Here is an 11531-nt window from a genome sequence, read left to right as displayed (position 1 = left end):
TGTGCCCCACAGGATGTGCAAGGACAATTTTTTTATTAATTTGATTTTTAAAAAAAAATTGTAATTTGTTTTTAATATTATTTTTATTTATGTGCGCAGCAGGATGTGCGCCGCAGGATGTGCGCCCCACAGAATTTGCGCCCCACAGGATGTGCAAGCACAGTTTTTTTATTAATTTGATTTAAATATTTTTTTTTGTAAAAATGTTTTAATATTATTTTTATTTATGTGCGCAGCAGGATGTGCGCCGCAAGATGTGCGCCCCACATAATTTTCGCCCCACAGGATGTGCAAGCACAGTTTTTTTATTAATTTGATTTAAATATTTTTTTTTGTAAAAATGTTTTAATATTATTTTTATTCATGTGCACAGCAGGATGTGCGCCGCATGATGTGCGCCCCACATAATTTGCGCCCCACAGGATGAGCAAGCACAGTTTTTTTATTAATTTGATTTAAAAAAAAAAATTGTAATTTGTTTTTAATATTATTTTTATTTATGTTCGCAGCAGGATGTGCGCCGCAGGATGTGCGCCCCACAGAATTTGCGCCACACAGGATGTGCAAGGACAGTTTTTTTATTAATTTGATTTAAAAAAAAAAAATTGTAATTTGTTTTTAATATTATTTTTATTTATGTGCGCAGCAGGATGTGCGCCCCACAGAATTTGCGCCCCACAGGATGTGCAAGCACAGTTTTTTTATTAATTTGATTTAAATATTTTTTTTTGTAAAAATGTTTTAATATTATTATTATTAATGTGCGCAGCTGGATGTGCGCCGCATGATGTGCGCCCCACATAATTTGCGCCCCACAGGATGAGCAAGCACAGTTTTTTTATTAATTGTTTTAAATATTTTTTTTGTAAAGATGTTTTAATATTATTTTTATCTATGTGCGCAGCAGGATGTGCGCCGCAGTCTGTGCGCCCCACATAATTTGCCCCCCACAGGATGTGCAAGGACAGTTTTTTTATTAATTTGATTTAAAAAAAAAAAATTGTAATTTGTTTTTAATATTATTTTTATTTATGTGCGCAGCAGGATGTGCGCCGCAGGATGTGCGCCCCACAGAATTTGCGCCCCACAGGATGTGCAAGGACAGTTTTTTTATTTATTTGATTTAAACATTTTTTTTGTAAAAATGTTTTAATATCATTTTTATTTATGTGCGCAGCAGGATGTGCGCCGCAGAATGTGCGCCCCTCAGAATTTGCGCCCCACAGGATGTGCAAGCACAGTTTTTTTATTAATTTGATTTAAATATTTTTTTTTGTAAAAATGTTTTAATATAATTTTTATTCATGTGCGCAGCAGGATTTGCGCGTCAGGATGTGCGCCCCACAGAATTTGCGCCCCACAGGATGTGCAAGGACAGTTTTTTTATTAATTTGATTTAAATATTTTTTTTGTAAAAATGTTTTAATATAATTTGTATTTATGTGCGCAGCAGGATGTGCGCCGCAGGATGTGCGCCCCACAGAATTTGCGCCCCACAGGATGTGCAAGCACATTTTTTTTATTAATTTGATTTAAAAAAAAAAATTGTAAATTTGTTTTAATATTATTTTTATTTATGTGCGCAGCAGGATTCGCGCCGCAGGATGTGCGCCCCACAGAATTTGCGCCACACAGGATGTGCAAGGGCAGTTTTTTTATTAATTTGATTTAAAAAAAAAAAATTGTAATTTGTTTTTAATATTATTTTTATTTATGTGCGCAGCAGGATGTGCGCCAGATGTGCGCCCCACAGAATTTGCGCCCCACAGGATGTGCAAGCACAGTTTTTTTATTAATTTGATTTAAATATTTTTTTTTGTAAAAATGTTTTAATATTATTATTATTAATGTGCGCAGCTGTATGTGCGCCGCATGATGTGCGCCCCACATAATTTGCGCCCCACAGGATGAGCAAGCACAGTTTTTTTATTAATTGTTTTAAATATTTTTTTTGTAAAGATGTTTTAATATTATTTTTATCTATGTGCGCAGCAGGATTTGCGCCACAGGATGTGCGCCCCACAGAATTTGCGCCCCACAGGATGTGCAAGCACAGTTTTTTTATTAATTTGATTTAAAAAAAAAATTGTAATTTGTTTTTAATATTATTTTTATTTATGTGCGCAGCAGGATGTGCGCCGCAGGATGTGCGCCCCACAGAATTTGCGCCCCACAGAATTTGCACCCCACAGGATGTGCAAGCACAGTTTTTTTATTAATTTGATTTAAAAAAAAATAATTGTAAATTGTTTTTAATATTATTTTTATTTATGTGCGCAGCAGGATGTGTGCCGCAGGATGTGCGCCCCACAGAATTTGCGCCCCACAGGATGTACAAGCACAGTTTTTTTATTAATTTGATTTAAATATTTTTTTTTGTAAAAATGTTTTAATATTATTTTTATTTATGTGCGCAGCAGGATTTTAGCCGCAGGATGTGCGCCCCACAGAATTTGCGCCCCACAGGATGTGCAAGCACAGTTTTTTTATTAATTTGATTTAAAAAAAAATAATTGTAAATTGTTTTTAATATTATTTTTATTTATGTGCGCAGCAGGATGTGCACCGCAGGATGTGCGCCCCACATAATTTGCGCCCCACAGGATGTGCAAGCACAGTTTTTTTATTAATTTGATTTAAATATTTTTTTTTGTAAAAATGTTTTAATATTATTTTTATTTATGTGCGCAGCAGGATGTGCGCCGCAGGATGTGTGCCCCACAGAATTTGCGCCCCACAGGATGTGCAAGGACAATTTTTTTATTAATTTGATTTTATAAAAAAAATTGTAATTTGTTTTTAATATTGTTTTTATTTATGTGCGCAGAAGGATGTGCGCCGCAGGATGTGCGCCCCACAGAATTTGCGCCCCACAGGATGTGCAAGCACAGTTTTTTTATTAATTTGATTTAAATATTTTTTTTTGTAAAAATGTTTTAACATTATTTTTATTTATATGCGCAGCAGGATGTGCGCCGCAGGATTTGCGACCCACAGAATGTGCAAGCACAGTTTTTTTATTAATTTGATTTAAAAAAAAAAATGTAAAAATGTTTTAATATTATTTTTATTTATGTGCGCAGCAGGATGTGCGCCCCACAGAATTTGCGCCCTACAGGATGTGCAGGCACAGTTTTTTTATTAATTTGATTTAAATATTTTTTTTGTAAAGATGTAAAGATGTTTTAATATTATTTTTATTTATGTGCGCAGCAGGATGTGCACCGCAGGATGTGCGCCCCACATAATTTTCGCCCCACAGGATGTGCAAGCACAGTTTTTTTATTAATTTGATTTAAATTTTTTTTTTTGTAAAAATGTTTTAATATCATTTTTATTCATGTGCGCAGCAGGATATGCGCCGCAGGATGTGTGCCCCACAGGATGTGCAAGGACAATTTTTTTATTAATTTGATTTTTAAAAAAAAATTGTAATTTGTTTTTAATATTATTTTTATTTATGTGCGCAGCAGGATGTGCGCCGCAGGATGTGCGCCCCACAGAATTTGCGCCCCACAGGATGTGCAAGCACAGTTTTTTTATTAATTTGATTTAAATATTTTTTTTTGTAAAAATGTTTTAATATTATTTTTATTTATGTGCGCAGCAGGATGTGCGCCGCAAGATGTGCGCCCCACATAATTTTCGCCCCACAGGATGTGCAAGCACAGTTTTTTTATTAATTTGATTTAAATATTTTTTTTTGTAAAAATGTTTTAATATTATTTTTATGTATGTGCGCAGCAGGATGTGTGCCGCAGGATGTGCGCCCCACAGGGTGTGCAAGCACAGTTTTTTTATTAATTTGATTTAAATATTTTTTTTTGTAAAAATGTTTTAATATTATTATTATTAATGTGCGCAGCTGGATGTGCGCCGCATGATGTGCGCCCCACATAATTTGCGCCCCACAGGATGAGCAAGCACAGTTTTTTTATTAATTGTTTTAAATATTTTTTTTGTAAAGATGTTTTAATATTATTTTTATCTATGTGCGCAGCAGGATGTGCGCCGCAGTCTGTGCGCCCCACATAATTTGCCCCCCACAGGATGTGCAACCAAAGTTTTTTATTAATTTGATTTAAATATTTTTTTTGTAAAAATGTTTTAATATAATTTGTATTTATGTGCGCAGCAGGATGTGCGCCGCAGGATGTGCGCCCCACAGAATTTGCGCCCCACAGGATGTGCAAGCACATTTTTTTTATTAATTTGATTTAAAAAAAAAAATTGTAAATTTGTTTTAATATTATTTTTATTTATGTGCGCAGCAGGATGTGCGCCGCAGGATGTGCGCCCCACAGAATTTGCGCCACACAGGATGTGCAAGGGCAGTTTTTTTATTAATTTGATTTAAAAAAAAAAAATTGTAATTTGTTTTTAATATTATTTTTATTTATGTGCGCAGCAGGATGTACGCCAGATGTGCGCCCCACAGAATTTGCGCCCCACAGGATGTGCAAGCACAGTTTTTTTATTAATTTGATTTAAATATTTTTTTTTGTAAAAATGTTTTAATATTATTATTATCTATGTGCGCAGCAGGATTTGCGCCGCAGGATGTGCGCCCCACAGAATTTGCGCCCCACAGGATGTGCAAGGACAGTTTTTTTATTAATTTGATTTAAAAAAAAAAATTGTAATTTGTTTTTAATATTATTTTTATTTATTTGCGCAGCAGGATGTGCCTCGCAGGATGTGCGCCCCACAGAATTTGCGCCCCACAGGATGTGCAAGCACAGTTTTTTTATTAATTTGATTTAAAAAAAAAATTGTAATTTGTTTTTAATATTATTTTTATTTATGTGCGCAGCAGGATGTGCGCCGCAGGATGTGCGCCCCACAGGATGTGCAAGGACAGTTTTTTTATTAATTTGATTTAAAAAAAAAAATTGTAATTTGTTTTTAATATTATTTTTATTTATGTGCGCAGCAGGATGTGCCTCGCAGGATGTGCGCCCCACAGAATTTGCACCCCACAGGATGTGCAAGCACAGTTTTTTTATTAATTTGATTTAAAAAAAAATAATTGTAAATTGTTTTTAATATTATTTTTATTTATGTGCGCAGCAGGATGTGCCTCGCAGGATGTGCGCCCCACAGAATTTGCGCCCCACAGGATATGCAAGCACAGTTTTTTTATTAATTTGATTTAAAAAAAAAATTGTAATTTGTTTTTAATATTATTTTTATTTATGTGCGCAGCAGGATGTGCGCCGCAGGATGTGCGCCCCACAGAATTTGCACCCCACAGGATGTGCAAGCACAGTTTTTTTATTAATTTGATTTAAAAAAAAATAATTGTAAATTGTTTTTAATATTATTTTTATTTATGTGCTCAGTAGGATGTGCGCTGCAGGATGTGCGCCCCACAGGATGTGCAAGCACAGTTTTTTTATTAATTTGATTTAAATATTTTTTTTGGTAAAAATGTTTTAATATTATTTTCATTTATGTGCGCAGCAGGATGTGCGCCGCAGGATGTGCGCCCCACAGAATTTGCGCCCCAAAGGATGTGCAAGCACAGTTTTTTTATTAATTTGATTTAAATATATTTTTTTGTAAAAATGTTTTAATATTATTTTTATTCATGTGCGCTGCAGGATGTGCGCCCCACATAATTTGCGCCTCACAGGATGTGCAAGCACAGTTTTTTTAATAATTTGATTAAAAAAAAAAAATATGTAAAATTTTTTAATATCATTTTAATTTATGTGCGCCGCAGGATGTGCGCCGCAGGATGTGCGCCCCACAGAATTTGCGCCCCACAGGATGTGCAAGCACAGTTTTTTTATTAATTTGATTTAAATATTTTTTTTTTGTAAAAATGTTTTAATATTATTATTGTTAATGTGCGCAGCTGGATGTGCGCCGCATGATGTGCGCCCCACATAATTTGCGCCCCACAGGATGAGCAAGCACAGTTTTTTTATTAATTCTTTTAAATATTTTTTTTTGTAAAGATGTTTTAATATTATTTTTATTTATGTGCGCAGCAGGATGTGTGCCGCAGGATGTGCGCCCCACAGAATTTGCGCCCCACAGGATTTGCAAGGACAGTTTTTTTATTAATTTGATTTTAAAAAAAAAATTGTAATTTGTTTTTAATATTATTTTTATTTATTTGCGCAGCAGGATGTGCGCCGCAGGATGTGCGCCCCACAGAATTTGCGCCCCACAGGATGTGCAAGCACAGTTTTTTTATTAATTTGATTTAAATATTTTTTTTTGTAAAAATGTTTTAATATTATTTTTATTTATGTGCGCAGCAGGATGTGTGCCGCAGGATATGCGCCCCACAGGATGTGCAAGCACAGTTTTTTTATTAATTTGATTTAAATATTTTTTTTTGTAAAAATGTTTTAATATTATTTTTATTCATGTGCGCCCCACAGAATTTGCGCCCCACAGGATGTGCAAGAACAGTTTTTTTATTAATTTGATTAAAAAAAAAAAAAAATTGTAAATTTGTTTTAATATTATTTTTATTAATGTGCGCAGCTGGATGTGCGCCCCACAGAATTTGCGCCCCACAGGATGTGCAAGCACAGTTTTTTTATTAATTTGATTTAAATATATTTTTTTGTAAAAATGTTTTAATTTTATTTTTATTTATGTGCGCAGCAGGATATGCGCCGCAGGATGTGCGCCCCACATAATTTGCGCCCCACAGGATGTGCAAGCACATTTTTTTTATTAATTTGATTTAAAAAATGAAAATTGTAAAAAAAAAATTATTTTATTTTTATTAATTTGCGCAGCTGGATGTGCGCTGAAGGATGTGCGCCCCACATAATTTGCGCCCCATAGGATGTGCAAGCACAGTTTTTTTATTAATTTGATTTAAATATTTTTTTTTGTAAAAATGTTTTAATATTATTTTTACTTATGTGCGCAGCAGGATGTGCGCCGTATGATGTGCGCCGCACAGAAGTTGCTTCCCACAGGATGTGCAAGGACAGTTTTTTTATTAATTTGATTTAAAAAAAAATAATTGTAAATTGTTTTTAACATTATTTTTATCAATTTGCCCAGATGGATGTGCGCCCCACAGAATTTGCGCCCCACAGGAGTGCAAGCACAGTTTTTTTATTAATTTGATTTAAAAAAAAAAAATTGTAAATTGTTTTTAATATTATTTTTATTTATGTGCGCAGCAGGATGTGCGCCGCAGGATGTTCAACCCACAGAATTTGCGCCCAACAGGATGTGCAAGCACAGTTTTTTTATTAATTTGATTTAAACATTTTTTTTGTAATTTGTTTTTAATATTATTTTTATTCATGTGCGCAGCAGGATTTGCGCCGCAGGATGTGCGCCCCACAGAATTTTCGCCCCACAGGATGTGCAAGCACAGTTTTTTTATTAATTTGATTTAAATATTTTTTTCTGTAAAAATGTTTTAATATTATTTTTATTCATGTGCGCAGCAGGAAGTGCGCCGCAGGATGTGCAAGGACAGTTTTTTTGTTAATTTGATTTAAAAAAAAAATTGTAAATTGTTTTTAATATTATTTTTATTAATGTGTGCAGCTCGATGTGCGCCGCAGGATGTGCGCCCCACATAATTTGCGCCCCACAGGATGTGCAAGCACAGTTTTTTTATTAATTTGATTTAAAAAAAAAAACTTGTAAATTTGTTTCAATATTATTTTTATTTATGTGCTTAGCAGGATGTGCGCCGCAGGATGTGCGCCCCACAGGAAGTGCAAGCACAGTTTTTTTATTAATTTGATTTAAAAAAAAAAAATTGTAAATTGTTTTTAATATTATTTTTATTTATGTGCGCAGCAGGATGTGCGCCACAGGATGTGCAACCCACAGAATTTGAGCCCCACAGGATGTGCAAGCACAGTTTTTTTATTAATTTGATTTAAAAAAAGAAAATTTAAAAAAAAATTTAATATTATTTTTATTAATTTGCCTAGCTGGATGTGCGCCCCACAGAATTTGCGCCCCACAGGATGTGCAAGCACAGTTTTTTTATTAATTTGATTTAAATATTTTTTTTTGTAAAAATGTTTTAATATTATTTTTATTCATGTGCGCAGCAGGATTTGCGCCGCAGGATGTGCGCCCCACAGAATTTGCGCCCCACAGGATGTGCAAGGACAGTTTTTTTATTAATTTGATTTAAAAAAAAAATTGTAATTTGTTTTTAATATTATTTTTATTTATGTGCGCAGCAGGATGTGCGCTGCAGGATGTGCGCCCCACAGAATTTGCGCCCCACAGGATGTGCAAGCACAGTTTTTTTATTAATTTGATTTAAATATTTTTTTTTGTAAAAATGTTTTAATATTATTTTTATTCATGTGCGCAGCAGGATTTGCGCCGCAGGATGTGCGCCCCACAGAATTTGCGCCCCACAGGATGTGCAAGGACAGTTTTTTTATTAATTTGATTTAAAAAAAAAATTGTAATTTGTTTTTAATATTATTTTTATTTATGTGCGCAGCAGGATGTGCGCCGCAGGATGTGCGCCCCACAGAATTTGCGCCACACAGGATGTGCAAGGACAGTTTTTTTATTAATTTGATTTAAAAAAAAAAAATTGTAATTTGTTTTTAATATTATTTTTATTTATGTGCGCAGCAGGATGTGCGCCGCAGGATGTGCGCCCCACAGAATTTGCGCCCCACAGGATGTGCAACCACAGTTTTTTATTAATTTGATTTAAATATTTTTTTCTGTAAAAATGTTTTAATATTATTTTTATTTATGTGCGCAGCAGGATGTGCGCCGCAGGATGTGCGCCCCACAGAATTAGCGCCCCACAGAATTTGCGCCCCACAGGATGTGCAAAGACAGGTTTTTTATTACTTTGATTTAAATATTTTTTTTGTAAAAATGTTTTAATATTATTTTTATTTATGTGCGCAGCAGGAGGTGCGCCCCACAGAATTTGCGCCCCACAGGATGTGCAAGCACAGTTTTTTTATTAATTTGAATTAAATATTTTTTTTTGTAAAAATGTTTTAATATTATATTTATTCATGTGCGCAGCAGGATGTGCGCCGCATGATGTGCGCCCCACATAATTTGCGCCCCACAGGATGTGCAAGCACAGTTGTTTTTTTAATTTGATTTAAAAAAAAAATAATTGTAAATTGTTTTTAATATTATTTTTATTTATGTGCGCAGCAGGATGTTCGCCGCAGGATGTGCGCCCCACATAATTTGCGCCCCACAGGATGTGCAAGCACAGTTTTTTTATTAATTTGATTTAAATATTTTTTTTTGTAAAAATGTTTTAATATTATTTTTATTTATGTGCGCAGCAGGATGTGCTCGGCAGGATGTGCGCCCCACAGAATTTGCGCCCCACAGGATGTGCAAGGACAGTTTTTTTATTAATTTGATTTTTAAAAAAAAGATTGTAATTTGTTTTTAATATTATTTTTATTTATGTGCGCAGCAGGATGTGTGCCGCAGGATGTGCGCCCCACAGAATTTGCGCCCCACAGGATGTGCAAGCATAGTTTTTTTATTAATTTGATTTTAATATATTTTTTTGTAAAAATGTTTTAATATTATTTTTATTTATGTGCGCAGCAGGATGTGCGCCGCTTGATGTGGGCCCCACATAATTTGCGCCCCACAGGATGTGCAAGCACAGTTGTTTTTTTAATTTGATTTAAAAAAAAAATAATTGTAAATTGTTTTTAATATTATTTTTATTTATGTGCGCAGCAGGATGTTCGCCGCAGGATGTGCGCCCCACATAATTTGCGCCCCACAGGATGTGCAAGCACATTTTTTTTATTAATTTGATTTAAAAAAAAAAAATTGTAAATTTTTTTTAATTTCATTTTTATTTATGTGCGCAGCAGGATGTGCGCCGCAGGATGTGCGCCCCACAGAATTTGCGCCCTACAGGATGTGCAAGCACAGTTTTTTTATTAATTTGATTTAAAAAAAAAATAATTGTAAATTGTTTTTAATATTATTTTTATTTATGTGCGCAGCAGGATGTGCGCCGCAGGATGTGCGCCCCACATAATTTGCGCCCCACAGGATGTGCAAGCACAGTTTTTTTATTAATTTGATTTAAATATTTTTTTTTGTAAAAATGTTTTAATATTATTTTTATTTATGTGCGCAGCAGGATGTGCGCCGCATGATGTGCGCCCCACATAATTTGCGCCCCACAGGATTTGCAAGCACAGTTTTTGTATTAATTTGATTTAAATATATTTTTTTGTAAAAATGTTTTAATATTATTTTTATTTATGTGCGCAGCAGGATGTGCGCCGCATGATGTGCGCCCCACATAATTTGCGCCCCACAGGATGTGCAAGCACAGTTTTTGTATTAATTTGATTTAAATATATTTTTTTGTAAAAATGTTTTAATATTATTTTTATTTATGTGCGCAGCAGGATGTGCGCCGCAGGATGTGCGCCCCACAGAATTTGCGCCCCACAGGATGTGCAAGCACAGTATTTTTATTAATTTGATTTAAAAAAAAATAATCGTAAATTGTTTTTAATATTATTTTTATTTATGTGCGCAGCAGGATGTGCGCCACAGGATGTGCGCCCCACAGAATTTGCGCCCCACAGGATGTGCAAAGACAGTTTTTTTATTAATTTGATTTAAATATTTTTTTTGTAAAAATGTTTTAATATCATTTTTATTTATGTGCGCAGCAGGATGTGCGCCCCACAGAATTTGCGCCCCACAGGATGTGCAAGCACAGTTTTTTTATTAATTTGATTTAAAAAAAAATAATTGTAAATTGTTTTTAATATTATTTTTATTTATGTGCGCAGCAGGATGTGCGCCACAGGATGTGCGCCCCACATAATTTGCGCCCCACAGGATGTGCAAGCACAGTTTTTTTATTAATTTAGTTTAAATATTTTTTTTTGTAAAAATGTTTTAATATTATTTTTATTTATGTGCGCAGCAGGATGTGCGCCGCAGGATGTGTGCCCCACAGAATTTGCGCCCCACAGGATGTGCAAGGACAATTTTTTTATTAATTTGATTTTTTTTTTAAAATTGTAATTTGTTTTTAATATTGTTTTTATTTATGTGCGCAGCAGGATGTGCGCTGCAGGATGTGCGCCCCACAGAATTTGCGCCCCACAGGATGTGCAAGGACAGTTTTTTTATTAATTTGATTTAAAAAAAAAATTGTAATTTGTTTTTAATATTATTTTTATTTATGTGCGCAGCAGGATGTGCGCTGCAGGATGTGCGCCCCACAGAATTTGCGCCCCACAGGATGTGCAAGCACAGTTTTTTTATTAATTTGATTTAAATATTTTTTTTTGTAAAAATGTTTTAATATTATTTTTATTCATGTGCGCAGCAGGATTTGCGCCGCAGGATGTGCACCCCACAGAATTTGCGCCCCACAGGATGTGCAAGGACAGTTTTTTTATTAATTTGATTTAAATATTTTTTTTTGTAAAAATGTTTTAATATTATTTGTATTAATGTGCTCAGCTGGATGTGCGCCGCAGGATGTGCGCCCCACAGGATGTGCAAGCACAGTTTTTTTATTAATTTGATTTAAATAT

The sequence above is a fragment of the Pleuronectes platessa genome, unplaced genomic scaffold (genome assembly GCF_947347685.1).
Source record: "Pleuronectes platessa unplaced genomic scaffold, fPlePla1.1 scaffold_42, whole genome shotgun sequence".
In the NCBI taxonomy this organism is placed as follows: Eukaryota; Metazoa; Chordata; class Actinopteri; order Pleuronectiformes; family Pleuronectidae; genus Pleuronectes; species Pleuronectes platessa.
This window is presented reverse-complemented; position numbering follows the sequence as displayed.